This window comes from Drosophila miranda, assembly GCF_003369915.1.
Source record: "Drosophila miranda strain MSH22 chromosome Y unlocalized genomic scaffold, D.miranda_PacBio2.1 Contig_Y2_pilon, whole genome shotgun sequence".
NCBI lineage: Eukaryota > Metazoa > Arthropoda > Insecta > Diptera > Drosophilidae > Drosophila > Drosophila miranda.
In genome coordinates this window covers 317,572-336,075 of record NW_022881614.1, presented here as the reverse complement: position 1 = coordinate 336,075, position 18,504 = coordinate 317,572, and the positions used below count along the sequence as shown (strand labels likewise).

The window sequence follows — 18,504 nt, the reverse complement described above, 5'->3', positions numbered from 1 at the left end:
GAGAGAGTCAGCCGAGCAGTGAGCCATAGATTTGTAATTACAGGATTAGTCCGGCTCTGGGTCCGGATCTGAGTCTTGCTCTGGCTCATCTTCGAGTTTCTGCCCTCCCCGCACCCTCAGGGGTCATGTGCAAACATAGAAGACCACGACACTTGACCTCTCGTATGGATCTAACTTGCAATTAGATATGTTTCGACTTTCATCCCCCTGTCCACAATATCAGCGCCTTTGAAGTGGATAATCAATCCAGTCGGGCGCTAACATTATGACGTCCACATTCGTACACAGAGTGCCGTTGGGACCGCCTTTGGCCATCAATTTGTTAACAAATCTCAACAACAAATGATCAAACGCATCGGATCACACGATTTAAATAAAGTGGCCGCTGATCTCCAGTTTTTTATTGTGTGGGGCAGTGGGTGCCAGAGCTCTGCTGCTTTCCATCCGAGTGCCTCTTCAGCGACGCAGCAGCCAGCCGTAACGACGTGGACAGGGAGGGAGGGAGGTATGGAGGTAAGAGTTTCGTGGCTGCGCTGCCTCAGACGACTTCCGTTTGCTGGGAAATTCATGGAAAATAAACTTCGCTGGTTTTCGGGGCAGGGGCAGTGGTTATCCACTGCAGAGTACAGTTTTTTGTGGCATATGCGAGAGGCTGACACACCCTCTCCCATTCTGTGTTCCGTTGAGGCCATACCAGAACAGGGTATGCGCTCTTCGTTGCTTTTATTCAAGATTTGTTCTTTCTTTATAATTGCGCATATGACCCTGTTTAATACAGTTCGCAGAGCAATTTTCCGAGCAGCAGACCTTTGTGAACTTCCGCCGAGGTTGAGGGATTATCTGATTTGAGAGAGACAGCAGGGATGTAGCGGGGGAGCAGCCGATTAACTGGCAATTAACTGGCATTGATGTAGTTCCCAAACTACTATACTTTGTGGCCTTAATCCTTTCACCGACAGGTGCGTTCTCTGGATCCACTTCCTTTTGCAATCGTAACTCTTGGTGATACTGTTTTCGGGATCCGGGATCCGTTTTAATCTGGTAAGTGAATGTGCCAACTTTTTCTCACTTTGTTTGTTTGCTTTGGGCCAGGCACACCCCGGGGATGGGAGGGAGTCAATGGCCCACAAAGAGCTCCATCCAGCAACTACAATGGGTCTCATTTGGGTTGTTTTTTCTGCCTCATAATGTTATATTATTCATTTCAATGCTATTGAATGGCGTGGCATGGGATGAGGCATGTTGTTGGGAGGCGTGTCACAAACATGACAAAACTTTTCCTTTCTCTTCTCAGACTGTCGATAGGGTGTTCATTATGGACAAGTTTGGCTTTCTGCTGCTGGCAACAAAATTGTAGAATGAAGAGAGTTGCCCTGCGCTCTCTTGTTGTTTTTTATACCCGATACTCAAAATGAGTATTGGGGTATATTAGATTTGTGGTAAAAGTGGATGTGTGTAACGTCCAGAAGCAATCGTTTCCGACCCCATAAAGTATATATATTCTTGACCAGCATCAATAGCCGAGTCGATTGAGCCATGTCTGTCTGTCCGTCTGTCCGTCCGTCCGTCTGTCCGTCTGTCCGTCTGTCCGTCCCCTTCAGCGCCTAGTGCTCAAAGACTATAAGAGCTAGAGCAACGATGTTTTGTATCCAGACTTCTGTGATAAGTCACTGCTACAAAAATATTTCAAAACTTCGCCCCGCCCACTTCCGCCCCTACAAAGGACGAAAATCTGTGGCATCCACATTTTTAAAGATACGATAAAGCAGAATCGTAGAGGATGACTATATGTTCTAGAGTGCAAAATCTGAACCAGATCGTATAACTATTATAGCCAGAATCCAGAAAACAATTTCATTCTTTCTCGCTCTGTCTCTCTCGAACACACAGGTTTCATGGTCGGCTTTGCCAATTGCAAAATATGAGTTCAAGGATCTCAGAACCTATAAGAGCCAGAGCAACCAAATTTGGTATCCACACTCCTGTGATATCGGTCCTTGACCGTTTTGTGTCCAAATTCCGCCACCCCCCCTTCCGCCCCCGCAAAGGACGAAAATCTGGGGCATCCACAAATCTCAGAGACTATTAAAGCTAGAGTAACCAAATTTGGTATCCGCACTTCTGTTAGATCTCACTATAAAACGTATATCTCCGAATTTCGCCCCACCCCCTTCCGCCCCCACAAAGGACGAAAATCTGTTGCATCCACAATATTGCAGATTCGAGAAAACTAAAAATCATAGATAATGACCATATCTATCAGACTGCTGAATCTGGATCAGATCGGATCATTTTTATACCCAAAAGGAACAAATCAATTTGCACTGGCTACGCAGCGCCCGACGTCACGCTCAGACTGATTTTCTGTCTCTCTCGCACGCACTCTTTGTCGTGTTGTTTAATATTAGCGGCTTCTGCCGAAGGAGAGCCATACTGACTTAGTATCGGGTATAACCGTAGAGTTGCGGTGTCCGCAGCAACTCACAACGTTCCCCCTCGTTTTTTTTTTTGGTCGCGTGTAGCCTATTAAAATCTTTATCTGTTGTAGAAGGGATCGATTAGATGTTCCTTTTGAATATGACTCGTAAACATCCTTGCTAATATCTTCCCGATGTCACAACCACTGCCACTGCCGATTGGCATGTGGGCAAGTAAATATTTTGTTAAAAACATTGCATAAATCACAGTCAATTTTTCAAGCCACATATGTAGCTGCTCCTGGCCCTGTCGCTGCGATAATTTCATGCACCATCATGATTGTTGGCTGATGGTCTTCCGCCCGAAACAGTCGCCCGTAAACATTGACTGGCTTGTGGTAATGATGCCGATGTGTAAATAAACTGTCAGTTTATATGACTGCTGCCATCACTCATACTCATATTCTTACTCATACGCCCTGTGTGCCGGTAGGGCGACCCGGTCTCTGGCTCTGCGCTGTCTCTGCCGTGTCTCTGGCTCTGGATTTGACTCTAGCTGAGATTGTGCGCTGAGAGAATTAGCACGCTCGTACGCACTTCTTTGGTAGCAACAAACGAAGTTTGCCAAGGGCCCATCCACGTCCCCAGCCTCATCCCCCGGCCCCTAGTATATGCAATCATAATGATAAGTATACAGGAGAAACAGAAATAAGAACAACAGCTCAAACGGTACCACCAACGCCAACGCCAACCCATCCTAATGAAGTCGTAATCGTTGCACATTAGGAGAACCCTCCACGCCATCACCTCTGGCGGTAATTTGTCATCAGTCGAGCGCATATGCAAATACTTACGCGGCCTTTTTCCGTTCGGAAAATGCAGTAACGACTACATAGCACATTAGAGAACTATCTGCTGGTTGAGGGGCGTGTCGCTCTGGCTTTAGAGTGTCTGCAAAAGATTTACGGGTATAGAATAGACGGGCAACACTCCTTTCTGGAGAGTCTTAGACCGTAGTCGTGTCGTATCGGGATAATTGGCCTGGAACGACTTCTGCCTCTGATTTTTTATGCAGATTGAAATGGGCTCGATGCATGCCCCGTTGGAATCGGAGTCGCAGTTGGAGTCCAGAGGCCAGAGTCCGGCGGAGTTTGGCACAAACAAGAGCAGCAGACAATAAATATCTCTGCTGGTAGGAAGCACTTTAAAATTGATTCTGTTGAGCCCTCCTCTAAGCGCTCCCAGATGCATGCTGCTGCTACTATCCTTCTTCACTCTGCGGTATCCTGTCCTGTTCTGTGCCCATTCGCAATGGCCAAACGAGACACGACAAATTGCCGGGAGAATGCCTCGGAAAATTCCTGGGAAGACTTATGCGCATTGGGCACAAGTCAAATTGCATTTAGAGTGACAAATGTGCCTTGCCTGGTGGTCGAAAAGGGACAAAACGGCAGTTGGGGAGCTCGAAACAGGGACAAAAATTGACCAGACACGTGCTAAAAATATTTTCTCTTGCAAACAAAAACCAAATGGCAGTTAACTTCCTTTCTTCATTCATTTCTTCGACTGGCATCAAACTAAAAACCAAGGAAAAACCCAGGAAAAACCCAAGGAAAACGAAAGAAAAAAGCGACGGAAGCGAGAGCATTTTTCATGCTTTGGTCAACTACGACTCAACACACGCTCCCCAAACGGCAGCAGGAGCAGGAGCCAGCAACCAAGAGCCAGGAGCGGGTGCCTCCGAGGGAGGCGTGGTCGCTGGCAGTGCTGACCCGGCATTAAAATTTATCGCTGTCAGCACTTGGGCAAAGGAGGAAGGTCTTCTGGTGGTGCCTCTTCCCTTGGCTGCTGCTGCCTATACCCTTGCAGCGGGGCGGTTACGACTTTTACCAGATGTTTGTCCCACAGAGAAGTAAGAATTTCCGACCCCGAGAGTAAAAGAATGACCCTTTGATCAGCAGATTACCGCCAGTGCGTTCTGTTCTCTGTGATTCTGTAACCGAAATCGTGAGGGTATCTACGGACTCGGCCATCAAGGCTATATCGAGGTATCCCTCTATATTGACGGTTTCTGTTTTCAGGCGGGAAATAAAAAACGAGGCGACCCAGTAGTAGGTGAAGGAAAAACTGTCGCTCTATGTGGTATCCAGATGGGGCGTGGATGTGGATCCCACTCCACCCGGCCACTCCTCCGGCAGTCCCCGTCGCTGCATGTGACATGTGAGTTGGCATTTGGTTGGGCATTGGGCAAAAATATAGCTTACAAACACACACACTGACCTGGCCTAGCCAAGCACCTTGAGGCGGCTTGATTAATGGCATTGTTTGGCTGTCCGTCAGCGAGATCCATTTGGGGCCGTCATTGATATGGCGCCGCAGCTTAAAGCCAACTCTGCCTGCCACTGCTGCGTATAAATATCGGCATTAAGCACCAATTAGCCGACTGCCAAGAAGATGGAACCAACTTGAGAATCAACTCCTGCCTCCCATCTGCGGCTCTATAATTCGACTTATTAACAGTGCGTGCAGCGTGTACTCGAAATTGATATTGTTATTGTCGACAAAGTTGCATGCAACAGCAGAATCGGAGACTGCCCGGGAGGCTAGAGGCTGGGCGGAGGGCGGATAAGGAACCAAAATGATGCTGGAAATTAACTCAGAAATCTGTTGTGAGCTCATTGTCAGCAGCCGAAAAGTTTCCAGCGCCAGAGCCGAAGCCAGGCACAGGGACAGGGACAGAGCAGGGCCGCCTCGAAAAGTTGGCCAGAACGAGCAACTTTCTGAATGCAAAAACTTTTGGCAAGAATTACAATCGTGATAAAAATTATGAAAATATTTGGAGTGCTCAAGTTTTGAGCGACAACTTGGCAGAGTCTGGTCTGTGCTTAGGTCTGGGTACGGGTCTCCGCGTGGGCAAAATGTTTGCGAATCAAATCAAATTAAATTACATAAATGTGCAGAAATGCGAGAATTCAGCAGCAGCATTGCCTCTCCCCTGTCTCCCTCTCTCTGCCATTAAAATAGTATTTCAGGCAGAAACAAGCAACATTTTCCACCTGCCCGTTTGTGAAAATGTTCAATTGAAAAACTTTTGTAATCAAACTATTGGAATTGCAGCACAAACACACACATTCACTCAGTGGACACAACGGATACATTGGATATGGAACTATTTTGCATGGGGAAAAAACTTATAAATCTGGGAAGAAAACTCTTGCTGGATCGAAACGGGGCTTGGTTCTGCGGACGGGGAGATTTGCAATGCAGAGGGAAACAATGCCAAAGTTATTTACTTATTTATGCAGGGTACATATTGAACTCTGGCTCCTTGTTCTCTCAGGACTTGGCTTAGTTTCGATCCTTAACTGAACCGAATTGAAGAGCTCAAGCGCTCAAGGGCCGGGGAACACACTTAGCGGCCAATTAGAAAAGTTCTCGAGAAAATCTCAGCTGCAGTTGCAGTTGAAGCTCTTTCCGGGCACATCAGGCACGCCCTTGGAGGCTCTGGCTCTGGTTCTGGCTCCGACTGACAATATTTAAACGTCTGCAGTAAATATTTGATCCCTAATTGAATCATTCATTCGGCTGGCGCTGCTCATTGCTCGGCACACGCCCACAGCCGCCTCCCTTTGGGCCATTTGCAAAGAGTTGATTTGAATAAATTTGAAATTCTGCCGAGTCGAGTCTGCTGTGCCAGCATTTAGGATGTCTGCCATTGCCATTGCCTGGCAAATTTGTCTGCAACTGAATCTGAATCTGCATCGGAATCTGACTGTTGCCACTGTCCTGGGCGTGGCTGTGGGCATGGGTATGGCATTGACCTCAGAGGAGAGGCAGCTCGCTCCGCGTGACTCCGAGCCGCGTGCCATCCTTTGCGGTGCATTATGCGGCGAGGCGACAGAACGCGAATTGTGCAAATTAGCGGAGCGCATTTGCTCCGCACTCATCAATATTTGCACTTCAATTAGTGACGATATGACAAACAGTGCTTACATATCTGCGCATTTTCCGCTCAGAGGTAGCGCCAACAGTGTAATCCTTGTAATCCGGATCCTTGGCATGCTGTTCGATGATTGCTGCACTGACGCCATCAATGAGCAGGGGCGACCAATTAGTGGAAGGAGCAGTGCATAGAGTGAATAGAACAGAATAGAATAGAGAACACTACATATTGTAGAATATTGAGCCAAAAACTAACTTTGTGGATAGTATAATCAAGCCAAGCCTGTAGCTCCTTATCTTCCAAATAGGTGGACACTATGTCTATGTATATTTCATCTGGGAAATTGCTCTCTTCTGTGCCATATACCCTACTACAGAAGGGTAAGGACAAGTAACAAGTTTTTGGTCATGGTCCTTGGGCTTCGTTGGGCCCAAAGCTCATTACCTTATTGCATTGGTCTGGCCATCTCGGGGTACCGCCGCTTGCTCGGGGCTGCTTGTTTGCGCCGCAAATGAACGGAAATGGTAAAACTTTTAATTGAAACCACAAATTTTGCGTGGTTTCTCTGCCAACGAAATTTGTCGTGCCCCTGCTGTCCCAGTGCCATGCTCTCATGCTACCACTCGCAGTACCATCTAGAGCCAAGTGCAATTAGCGCAATTCTTGAACAGAGCCTGCACTTGTGACCATCCAGCCACCATCCAGTCATCCAGCCAGCCAGCCAGCTCCCAGTTCGGCCAGGTAAGGGTAAGTTGCTGAAAAAGATGACAGATTTCCCTAGAAGGACAGTACGAGAAAGTCAACGGGGACGAGCTCCTGTGACGGAAATGGCGAATGTTTAAAATGGGCGTGCCGTAATTTCCGCCCTACTCTGTTGAACAGGAAATTGTTGAGAGCAAACAACAACTCACCCTCTGATTGGAGGCGGAGGCACTCAACAACAAGAGATCTTGCCAATCTCGACCAGAAAGTAGATAATTTCAAAAATTAAATACGTCTTGAAAGAAACAGAAACAAAACCTACATTAAAGAATCAATTGTCGAAATATTTTGTTGCTTTTCAGCGCATCTCTGGTCCATCACCGCCGAAGAGCTCTCTAATATGGCTGTCTGTCTTTCGGTGTATCTGTGTAAATGTACGGAGCATATGGAGCATCGCGTTTTGGAAAATATTTTGGCCTTGCTAATATTTAAAATTGCTACCCCTCTCCCTCAGTATTCCCCCTCTCTGTCCTCTTTGTGTGTGCTACTTTTGATAATGTTTTTGTTTGGCATAAATATCCAGTATTTTCTCTTTTTATACCCGATACTCAAAATGAGTATTGGGGTATATAAGATTTGTGGTAAAAGTGGATGTGTGTAACGTCCAGAAGGAATCGTTTCCGACCCCATAAAGTATATATATTCTTGATCAGCATCAATAGCCGAGTCGATTGAGCCATGTCTGTCTGTCCGTCTGTCCGTCTGTCCGTCCGTCCGTCTGTCCGTCTGTCCGTCCCCTTCAGCGCCTAGTGCTCAAAGACTATAAGAGCTAGAGCAACGATGTTTTGGATCCCGACTTCTGTGATATGTCACTGCAACAAGAATATTTCAAAACTTCGCCCCGCCCACTTCCGCCCCCACAAAGGACGAAAATCTGTGGCATCCACATTTTTAAAGATACGATAAAGCCAAAAACGCAGAATCGTAGAGGATGACTTTATCTTCAAGAGTGCAAAATCTGAACCAGATCGTATAATTATTATAGCCAGCATCAAGAAAACAGTTTCATTTTTTCTCGCCCTGTCTCTCTCTAACACACACGTAGCATAGGCGGCTTTGCTTAGAGTAAAACATTAGCGCCTAGATCTCAGAGACTACAAAAGCTAGAGCAACCAAATTTGGTATCCACACTCCTTATATATCGGACCGAGACGAGTTTGTTTCAAAATTTCGCCACACCCCCTTCCGCCCCCGCAAAGGACGAAAATCTGGGGCATCCACAAATCTCAGAGACTATTAAGGCTAGAGTAACCAAATTTGGTATCCGCACTCCTGTTAGATCTTACTATAAAACGTGTATCTCAAAATTTCGCCCCACCCCTTTCCGCCCACACAAAGGACGAAAATCTGTTGCATCCACAATATTGCACATTCGAGAAAACTAAAAACGCAGAATCATAGATAATGACCATATCTATTAGATTGCTGAATCTGGATCAGATCAGATCATTTTTATAGCCAATAGGAACAAATCAATTTGCAGTGGCTACGCAGCGCCCGACGTCACGCTCAGACTGATTTTCTGTCTCTCTCGCACGCACTCTTTGTCGTGTCGTTTAATATTAGCGGCGTCTGCCGGAGGAGAGCCATACTGATTTAGTATCGAGTATAACCGTAGAGTTGCGGTGTCCGCAGCAACTCACAACGTTCCCCCTCGTTTCTGCTGTTGCTGTTGTTGCTGTTTCTGTTGCCACTTCCACTTTGGTTACGTTTTTATTATTTCTCCTTTTTTTAGTGAGATAAGTCGAGATCGAGAGAGTAGGAGGGAGAGGGTGGCTCTCAATGGTCCACCCCCAGTAGCAATATTTTTAATTTGCCAAATGGCCCAGTCAGCCAAGTGAAAGCCATGCTCACAGACACAGACACAGTCACACATCTATGTACATATGTGGCCATGTAGAGCAGAAACCACAGCAGGAATTTTAATAATTCTAATACGAGTTTTGTGAGTTATGCGCTGCTTGCGATTCAAGCGGCAGGATTGGTAATCGATACCTGGCCGGAGCCGCCACTCAAATGATTTATGGCAACAATCGTTGGACAGTCGCTTCCGCCGGATGCAGGCTTTGGCTGCCACAACTAGAATAATCATCGGACGCCCCATGACGCTTATCATTCCCGCTCTCATTAGCAGCGGAAACTTCGAGTGGAGTGGAGTGTGTGCGTGGCTTCCCCGCTAATGGTGAAAAAAACCGCAAACTTTTATGGCGAAGCGAAGCCATTTTGTTTCCACTCACACACATACACATGAGTGTGTGGGATGTGGGGGAATGCTTATATGTTAATGCCCATAATTTTCAGAATATTACCAACTCTTCATTTTGGGCTTCGCGACGGCATCCCCTCATCCATCCGCTCGCAGTCGGATGTATTTGGCAATAAATTCGACGAGAAAGCGAAAAATCTGAATGGTAGGACAAACTTTTTGTTGCTTAAGTAAACTTGAAAAGTTTCAAGACACAAAAGTTTGTTGTGAAAGTCACACGAAAGTTGAATGCAATAAATCTGCTCGCTGCACGGTGGTGCCACCGAAAAAAGAGACCCAAGACCCACCCGGAAAGAATCTCTAAAATTCTGCAATGCATTGCCGCTGCTCGCGAGCCAAATCCCGTTAAACCCCGTTAGCACCAAAAAATGGGGAGTTGGGCAGGAAGGAGGGGAAGGAAGGGCGGAAGGCAGCTGGGGAAATGGTAGAAAACTTTCAGCGCATTCTTGGCTGATAAATGGCCAGCGAAATCTTAAAATACAAGCGCAGATTTTGCACTGCATGGCAGAAATATATCAAACGAGGGGGAACGTTGTGCGTTGCTGCGGACGCCGCAACTCTACATTTATACCCGATACTTAGTCAGTATGGCTCTCCTTCGGCAGACGCCGCTAATATTAAACCACACGACAAAGAGTGCGTGCGAGAGAGACAGAAAATCAGTCTGAGCGTGACGTCGGGCGCTGCGTAGCCACTGCAAATTGATTTCTTCCTTTTGGCTATAAAAATTATCTGATCTGATCCAGATTCAGCAATCTGATAGATATGGTTGTTATCTATGATTCTGCGTTTTTATACCCGATACTCAAAATGAGTATTGGGGTATATTAGATTTGTGGTAAAAGTGGATGTGTGTAACGTCCAGAAGGAATCGTTTCCGACCCCATAAAGTATATATATTCTTGATCAGCATCAATAGCCGAGTCGATTGAGCCATGTCTGTCTGTCCGTCTGTCCGTCCGTCCGTCCGTCCGTCCGTCCGTCCGTCCCCTTCAGCGCCTAGTGCTCAAAGACTATAAGAGCTAGAGCAACGATGTTTTGGATCCAGACTTCTGTGATATGTCACTGCTACAAAAATATTTCAAAACTTCGCCCCGCCCACTTCCGCCCCCACAAAGGACGAAAATCTGTGGCATCCACATTTTTAAAGATATGATAAAACCAAAAACGCAGAATCGGTGGGGATGACCATATCTTTTACAGTGCAAAATCTGAACCAGATCGTATAATGATTATAGCCAGAATCAAGAAAACAATTTCATTCTTTCTCGCTCTGTCTCTCTCTAACACACAGGTTTCATGGTCGGTTTTGTCAATTGCAAAATATGAGTTCAAGGATCTCAGAACCTATAAGAGCCAGAGCAACCAAATTTGGTATCCACACTCCTGTGATATCAGACCTTGACCGTTTCTGGATCAGATCGGATCATTTTTGTAGCCAAAAGCAAGAAATCAATTTTTAGTGGCTACGCAGCGCCCGACGTCACGCTCAGACTGATTTTCTGTCTCTCTCGCACGCATTCTTTGTCGTGTGTTTCAATATTAGCGGCGTCTGCCGCAGGAGAGCCATACTGACTTAGTATCGGGTATAACTGTAGAGTTGCGGTGTCCGCAGCAACTCACAACGTTCCACCTCGTTAGTTTTCTCGAATCTGCAATATTGTGGATGCAACAGATTTTCGTTCTTTGTGTGGGCGAAAGGGGGTGGGGCGAAATTTTGAGATACACGTTTTATAGTAAGATCTAACAGGAGTGCGGATACCAAATTTGGTTACTCTAGCCTTAATAGTCTCTGAGATTTTTGAATATCCCCAGATTTTCGTACTTTGCGGGGGCGGAAGGGGGTGTGGCGAAATTTTGAAACAAACTCGTCTCGGTCCGATATATTAGGAGTGTGGATACCAAATTTGGTTGCTCTAGCTTTTGTAGTCTCTGAGATCTAGGCGCTAATGTTTTACTCTAAGCAAAGCCGCCTATGCTACGTGTGTGTTAGAGAGAGACAGGGCGAGAAAAAATGAAATTGTTTTCTTGATGCTGGCTATAATAATAATACGATCCAATTCAGATTCCGCAGTCTTAAAGATATGGTCATTCTCTACAACTCTACGTTTTTGGCTTTCTCATATCTTTAAAATTGTGGATGCCACAGATTTTCGTCCTTTGTGGGGGCGGAAGTGGGCAGGGCGAAGTTTTGAAATATTTTTGTAGCAGTGACATATCACAGAAGTCTGGATCCAAAACATCGTTGCTCTAGCTCTTATAGTCTTTGAGCACTAGGCGCTGAAGGGGACGGACAGAAGGACAGACGGACGGACGGACAGACGGACAGACGGACGGACAGACAGACAGACAGGGCTCAATCGACTCGGCTATTGATGCTGATCAAGAATATATATACTTTATGGGGTCGGAAACGATTCCTTCTGGACGTTACACACATCCACTTTTACCACAAATCTAATATACCCCAATACTTATTTTGAGTATTGGGTATAAAAAGCGCAAACGTCATGACCAGAACTGCAATGCAGAGGCAGAGGCCAGTGGTCGAGCAGAAGAGAGTCCTGCTCATGACAAGACCTCCGAAACGAAACTAAGTGGCCTAATTATACAGCCCAGATCCTTGGAGCTGTGTAAAGTTGTGTGGTCATGGCTGGGTCACGTGCTGCTCAGGTGCGTGAAAATGCAGATTTGCTGCCGCATGGAGTGTGAAAATGGGTCGTTCTGCAACTGTAACTTTAATGCTTATTTAAAGTTCAGTGGCAGCTGCCACACATGCGTGTGTGTGTCCAACAAACTTTCAAAGCTGAAAACTTTTCTGCTCATCTAAAGACACTTTTGCTGCGAGCGCTTGACCAAAGTGTCTCTCTAAGTTGTTATTGTGAGACCCGATCGTGTGTCGGGCTCAACCGAAAACCCGAAACACATAACACAAGCGAAGAGACAAAAAGTGTTGACCGTCGTTTGCGAGCTATGCTGAAAAGCAATCAAAAGTTGGCAACGCTGCCTTTTATTGCCGCCAAGCGGCAGACAATGGAGTCGAGTTGCAAGTTGCACGCCGTTTAAGCAGCTGCAGCAGGCCAATTTAAATTCGTTGTACTCGTTCGTGTTCGAGGCAGGCCCAGTTAGAGGGTTTAGCTGGGTGTGGCAAGCGGCAAGGAGAACATACTCCGGGTGTCCTTGCGCCACATGCAAAATAAGGCAACGGGAAACAGCAACAGAGAATCAGAAAAAACATCGTCCAGAATGAAGAGTGAGGTGAGGCAGTTTCGCGGTCCTCTTAGTCCTTTCAGTCCTTTCAGCTGGCTCTCTTTTTATCATTATGTGGCATTTGCAGCTTAATTGCAATGAAAGCACAGCTTCCTTCAGCAATTTGCAGTGCAGTGCCATGCGGCCCAGACTTAATCACGTGAACGACACGGCGCCACATAAACTTAATCTGTGCGCCAGGTGAGTGATTGCGAAAGGCACCACATGGCCAACAGTTCAGGACGCACACTCAGGGCCTCGAGCCGGAACCCGAGACATAGTCATTCTGTGGCTGTTGCCATGAATGCAATGCATTGCTGAGCAGGCTTTCACATGCATGACGATGATGATGATGATTATTACTATGAAGCATTATTGATGCAGTTCCAGAAAAAACGAGGGGGAACGTTGTGAGTTGCTGCGGACACCGCAACTCTACAGTTATACCCGATACTTAGTCAGTATGGCTCTCCTCCGGCAGACGCAGCTAATATTAAACGACACGACAAAGAGTGCGTGCGAGAAAGACAGAAAATCAGTCTGAGCGTGACGTCGGGCGCTGCGTTGCCAGTGCAAATTGATTTGTTCCTTTTGGGTATAAAAATGATCCGATCTGATCCAGATTCAGCAGTCTGATAGATATGGTCATTATCTATGATTCTGCGTTTTTAGTTTTCTCGAATCTGCAATATTTTGGATGCAACAGATTTTCGTCCTTTGTGGGGGTGGAAGGGGGTGGGGCGAAATTTTGAGATATGCGTTTTATAGTTAAAGGAGTGTGTGTACCAAATTTGGTTACTCTAGCCTTAATAGTCTCTGAGATTTGTGAATATCCCCAGATTTTCGTCCTTTGCGGGGGCGGAAGGGGGTGTGGCGAAATTTTGACACAAAATGGTCAAGGTCCGATATCACAGGAGTGTGGATACCAAATTTGGTTGCTCTGGCTCTTATAGGTTCTGAGATCCTTGAACTCATATTTTGCAATTGGCAAAACCAACCATGAAACCTGTGTGTTAGAGAAAGACAGAGCGAGAAAGAATGAAATTGTTTTCTTGATGCTGGCTATAATAATTATACGATCTGGTTCAGATTTTGCACTCTAGAAGATATAGTCATCCTCTACGATTCTGCGTTTTTAGTTTTCTTGTATCGCGGCAAAGTTTTGAAATATTCTTGTAGCAGTGACATATCACAGAAGTCTGGATCCAAAACATTGTTGCTCTCGCTCTTATAGTCTTTGAACACTAGGCGCTGAAGGGGACGGACAGACGGACGGACGGACAGACGGACAGACAGAAATGGCTCAATCGACTCGGCTATTGATGCTGATCAAGAATATATATACTTTATGGGGTCGGAAACGATTCCTTCTGGACGTTACACACATCCACTTTTACCACAAATCTAATATACCCCAATACTCATTTTTAGTATCGGGTATAAAAAGTTTTTATTAAAAACCCATCAACCTGCATCTTTAAGCAGAGCAGCTCACGTCTACTTTCCTGCGCTCGTTGCAGACGCGTTCTTGAACTAATTAGCCTCGTTTAAGTTAAAGTTTTCGAACGTTAAACACGCTCACAGAGGCAATTAGCCGGGCTGCAACAGGAGGCAGGGACACGGACACAAGCACACAGCGGAAGCGCAGAGGAGGGTTGGAGAGAGAGGCTTACCAATTTTATGGAACTTTTGCCAACACTTACTTGGACTCTCGCAGCTAATTAATTTCGTTACTCAACATTCAACACTCTTCACAGTCACAGTAGCAGTCACTGTAGCAGTCACAGTAGCAGTCACTCAATTACTCCATTTAGGAAGATTTGTGGCACCGAAAAAAACAGCTCCTGCATTGATAATTTAAATGCGCTTCGAAGGCCAGTGTCGGCCGCTCTTAATTGGAAAAGTTTCTCATTTTTAATTAAAACATTTTACTCAATGCAAAATGCAGCCAAATATTCAACAAAAGCAACAACAACAAAAGCAGGCAACAATGGGTAAAGTTCCAACGAGCAGGAGCAGGGCACGGAACGGAACGGAACTGGTAATGTGCTGGACAATTTGAATGAGTTTTTCATTGCTCATACGCCCTGTGTTATGTTAATTATGGAATACAGCTGCAGCACGGACCATCATCGCTCACTGGCAGTCGGATCACAGCACATCACAAATAGACCCAGTAGAATACTCAATTTGTTTTGCCATCGCTTAGCTCATAGCTTTAGCCGACAAGACAAATAGTTCCATGTAATTTGCTTGTATGTCAAACGACTCGCATATGTCAAGTGTCAAATGGTCTCCATTTTGCCCACCCCCATTTTGCTTCTCTTTCACCGCTTTCCAATCGACAGTGTCGACATGTGCGAGGAGCTGGCAAAGTTTTTCTAGCAATAAATTAATATTACAATGACAATTCCACCCGCATTCGCATTCGCAGCAGATCGAACATTTTTCATGCTTCGCTTCCAGTTCCAATTCTAGTTCCGATTCTGTTTTTCTTTTCTGCTTGCCTTTTGATGCTTGCTGCATGTGTTGCCATTTTCCACTTTCACCTCTCTTCCATGTTCGATTTCCTCCTGATCGACACGCGATCACCTTCTCGTGTCCTTCTGGCTAAAAAAAATCTTGGCTTAAAGGTGTAACAAACAGAAAGAAAAAAACATCCACTTTTACCACAAATCTAATATACCCCAATACTCATTTTGAGTATCGTGTATAACAAAAGTCTTGGCGGCTGGTTGGCTCTCCATCCGGCTAGGCGGATGTCTGGCCTTTCTGTCTTTCTGTATTAACACTCAAAGGGGAAGCAGCAGCAGCAGTCCAGACACATCGACCTATGGCCGACTGGGCAAAGAAAATATTGTTCTTTCCAGCCCTACGGTCCTTGCGCCCCTGGCCCTGTCTCTGCCACAGCCCCAGCCCCATGGTCATGGCTAATGCCAAAATGGAAAAGCTTAAAGTCCCGGCCTGAGCTCTGGCGCTGCCTCTGACTCTGTCTCTTACACTGACTTTGGTAATTCTGCCGTATTTTAATCAGTCAAGCCAACATCCGTCAGAAGAAGTAATTAAGTGAGTGCGGGGGCGAGGCCCTGGCTAGTAGTTGCTAATTGAATGAATTTACCTCAACTTGCGCCCCGGCTCTACTTCGTTTTGCGTTTATTTTATTTATTAATTCGGCCATCCCTAAAGCTCCCCCCCTCGCCCACAGCCGGTACTGCCCGAATCGGTTCCAATTTCGACTCAGAAGTCCTTTCGATTGCGGTCCTTGGCTCACTGATAGCCACAGCAAGTTTTGCGTCAGCTTTTATTTACGCAAACTGAAACATATTAAAAATTTACGGCTCGTTTACTGCGATTTGTTCAATTAAGTCGATTCGTTTCCTGCCCCAGTACCAGTTACAGCTCCATCTCCAACTCCTGCCCCTATCCAACCTCAGGGCTATCCTCTGTTCACCATCAAAGTTGGATGGCAATTTGAGTTTGCTCCGTCTGCTTCTCTTAGCTGCCAATTTTAATTTTCGTCAAGTTTATTTGCCGCTCTCCTGTGATTGCTTCAGCCCTTTCAATCCGCTTTCTCCAAGGCTGTCGAGCTCCTCCTCCTCCTGCTCCTTTTTTTAATTTTTTATTGAATTGGCTCTTGTTACTGCTTAGACTTTGGATTGAAATTAAACGAGCGTGGTTTATGGCCGCAGTCGCAGTTTCCGTCGCCGTCTCCGGTAAGGAGTGAAATTTAATCAAGTTTTGCAGCAGTGTGGCAAGCAGTGGGACAGGCAGTGAGGGAAGTGAGGTTGCGAGGGCTGGCAGCAGGCAACAAAGAAAACAAGTCTCAAGTGGATGGCTATTGTTTAATCCAGGCAAAACTTTGCCAACTCAAAACTTAATTAAAAAAGAAAAAAAAAACAACTCAGGCCCATTGATGCAAGCAACCCCGCCCCCGACCCTTCTAGGCACGATCCATAATTACCATTAGTGGAGTACATACATTGTGTAGTCGTGTGTGCCGTGTTGGAGTATTTAGGAAGCCAAAGTGGGAGCTGCCTTTGGCACCTCTTTGATCCCTCGTTGGATATTGGCCCACTGGTCAAAGCTAATGCAAGCCGCGACCGCGAAATTGCGCGTAACTTGGCATAATATTTACCAATATGGTTAATTGCGTATACGCCGTGTGCACACACGCTGGCTGCACGCAGCCAACTGGAGTGCACTCGGAACTCCAGACACTCCAGAGCTGGAAACTCCAACATCCGACCTGTGACTCTGACACCGCACACTGACCGCAAATATGCAAACAGAATACAACAGGCGAAGGACGAGAATGAGGACGAGTATGGCCAGGGGGCAAGGTGGAGGCACATCAACATAATAATTGTAATAATACAAATGCCGACACTTGCGGACAACAACTGCAACAATGCACACTCCGAACAGACGTAGCCGTGTTTTCATCCGTGTCCGTGTCCATGGCAATATGCCAAATTGTGTGCAGCACCACAACGACATCATCTTCATCACCATCATCATTTTCATCATCATGAAGAACCAGCCGCCAACCCAAGAACAAGAGCAAGAACAAGACATCACCGGGTTGATAATGCTGTTGCGTTGCCCCTGAAATGAATTTGCATAAACTTCGGGCCCTGGACTCATGAAGGGGATGAGGAAAGGGAGGATGTACCTATTCGAGTCGCAAATTGAAAGATGCCGTGCTACCAAAACAAAAAACCAGAGCACGGCAGTGCCATCAGGTGAACTCTCCCTTCTCCGGCTGCCGCTCCGACTACAAGGCAAGACTATAAGGGTTAATAAATAGGTTTAGGGGCTGCGAAGACAGGATGACTTTATTTGCAATATGGAAATATTTTTCATTACCGTGTTTCATTACCGTTAGTCAAGATGCCAAACTCTGGCTGTCTGTCTATCCGAAAGATGCTCCTCGTACGAGTTCCGAGTATCTCTGCATCTGCATTGCTGGTGGTATATTCCGGGCTTGTTCGGGCACACTTTATGGCAATATTTTTGATATTCCCTGCTAGTCATGTGACAGACACATACCGAAAAGCCACTTATATGTCAATTTTGCAGGCAGACTAAAGCGATGTGAGGCCAACACGGTTCGGTGCTTTAACGTTTGTTCGGAGCAGAACCCAGCCGATTAGCTGCTTGCCAAATAGCACCTAATTCTTGGCCCTCAGCCGCTTATTTTGTTTGTTACTTATGTCTATGTCACTCATTTGTTTGTTAAAGCTCTGCGCTTGCTTGCCCTGCTAAACGCTCTCTGCCAGCTCGCTCTTCGCTATCTCCGCTTTGCGTCTGCCTACCGACGTCGGCCGAGCGAAGCTGCGCTTAGCGATCGGAGCGGCAATGGAAAGGGCAGGCAAGCCACACTTGCAATTTGGATGTCACGCATTAAAGAACATATCGTAATTTTATTTCTGCGCCGAGTTTTATTTAATTCGAAATAATTAGTCGGCCGATTGGGGATAAAAAACATTAGCTCCACATAAAATTTGGTGACCCCGACTTGGACTCGGCTCTTCTGGTTGTTGTGGGGACGTGGAAACTTGGTGCTGCTCGTGGTTGCTGTTTTTCGAGATGTTGGAGGAACCGGGCAGCGGCGTGGACAATTTCCGTGCTGTCTCCGAATATGACGGTTCTTTGGTGGTGAGCAGGTGACAATACACCTGTATACTTTGGTGACCCCGACGTGATCTCTGAGTTGCAGTGTCAATTAATAATCATTCGCGATCGACATTCATTAGCCCTAGCAAATTTTCGGCGGTTAAGCACAATTCGGTGCTAAAACACACTTACATACACCTACATACACGCATTGCTGGCTATTAATTTCTCTGTCGCGACAATTCGGTCAG

General features: G+C 46.1%; 1 long non-coding RNA gene across 1 annotated transcript; it reads right to left on the bottom strand.

Moving 5' to 3' along the window:
• Positions 1 to 16,537: 16,537 nt before the first annotated feature.
• Positions 16,538 to 17,690, bottom strand: LOC117193788. Its single transcript, XR_004474694.1, has 3 exons — positions 17,517 to 17,690; positions 17,310 to 17,453; positions 16,538 to 17,242 (listed from the first exon to the last, which is right to left on the bottom strand). It is a non-coding gene; the product is annotated as an uncharacterized LOC117193788 (long non-coding RNA).
• Between the last annotated feature and the right edge of the window lie 814 nt (positions 17,691 to 18,504).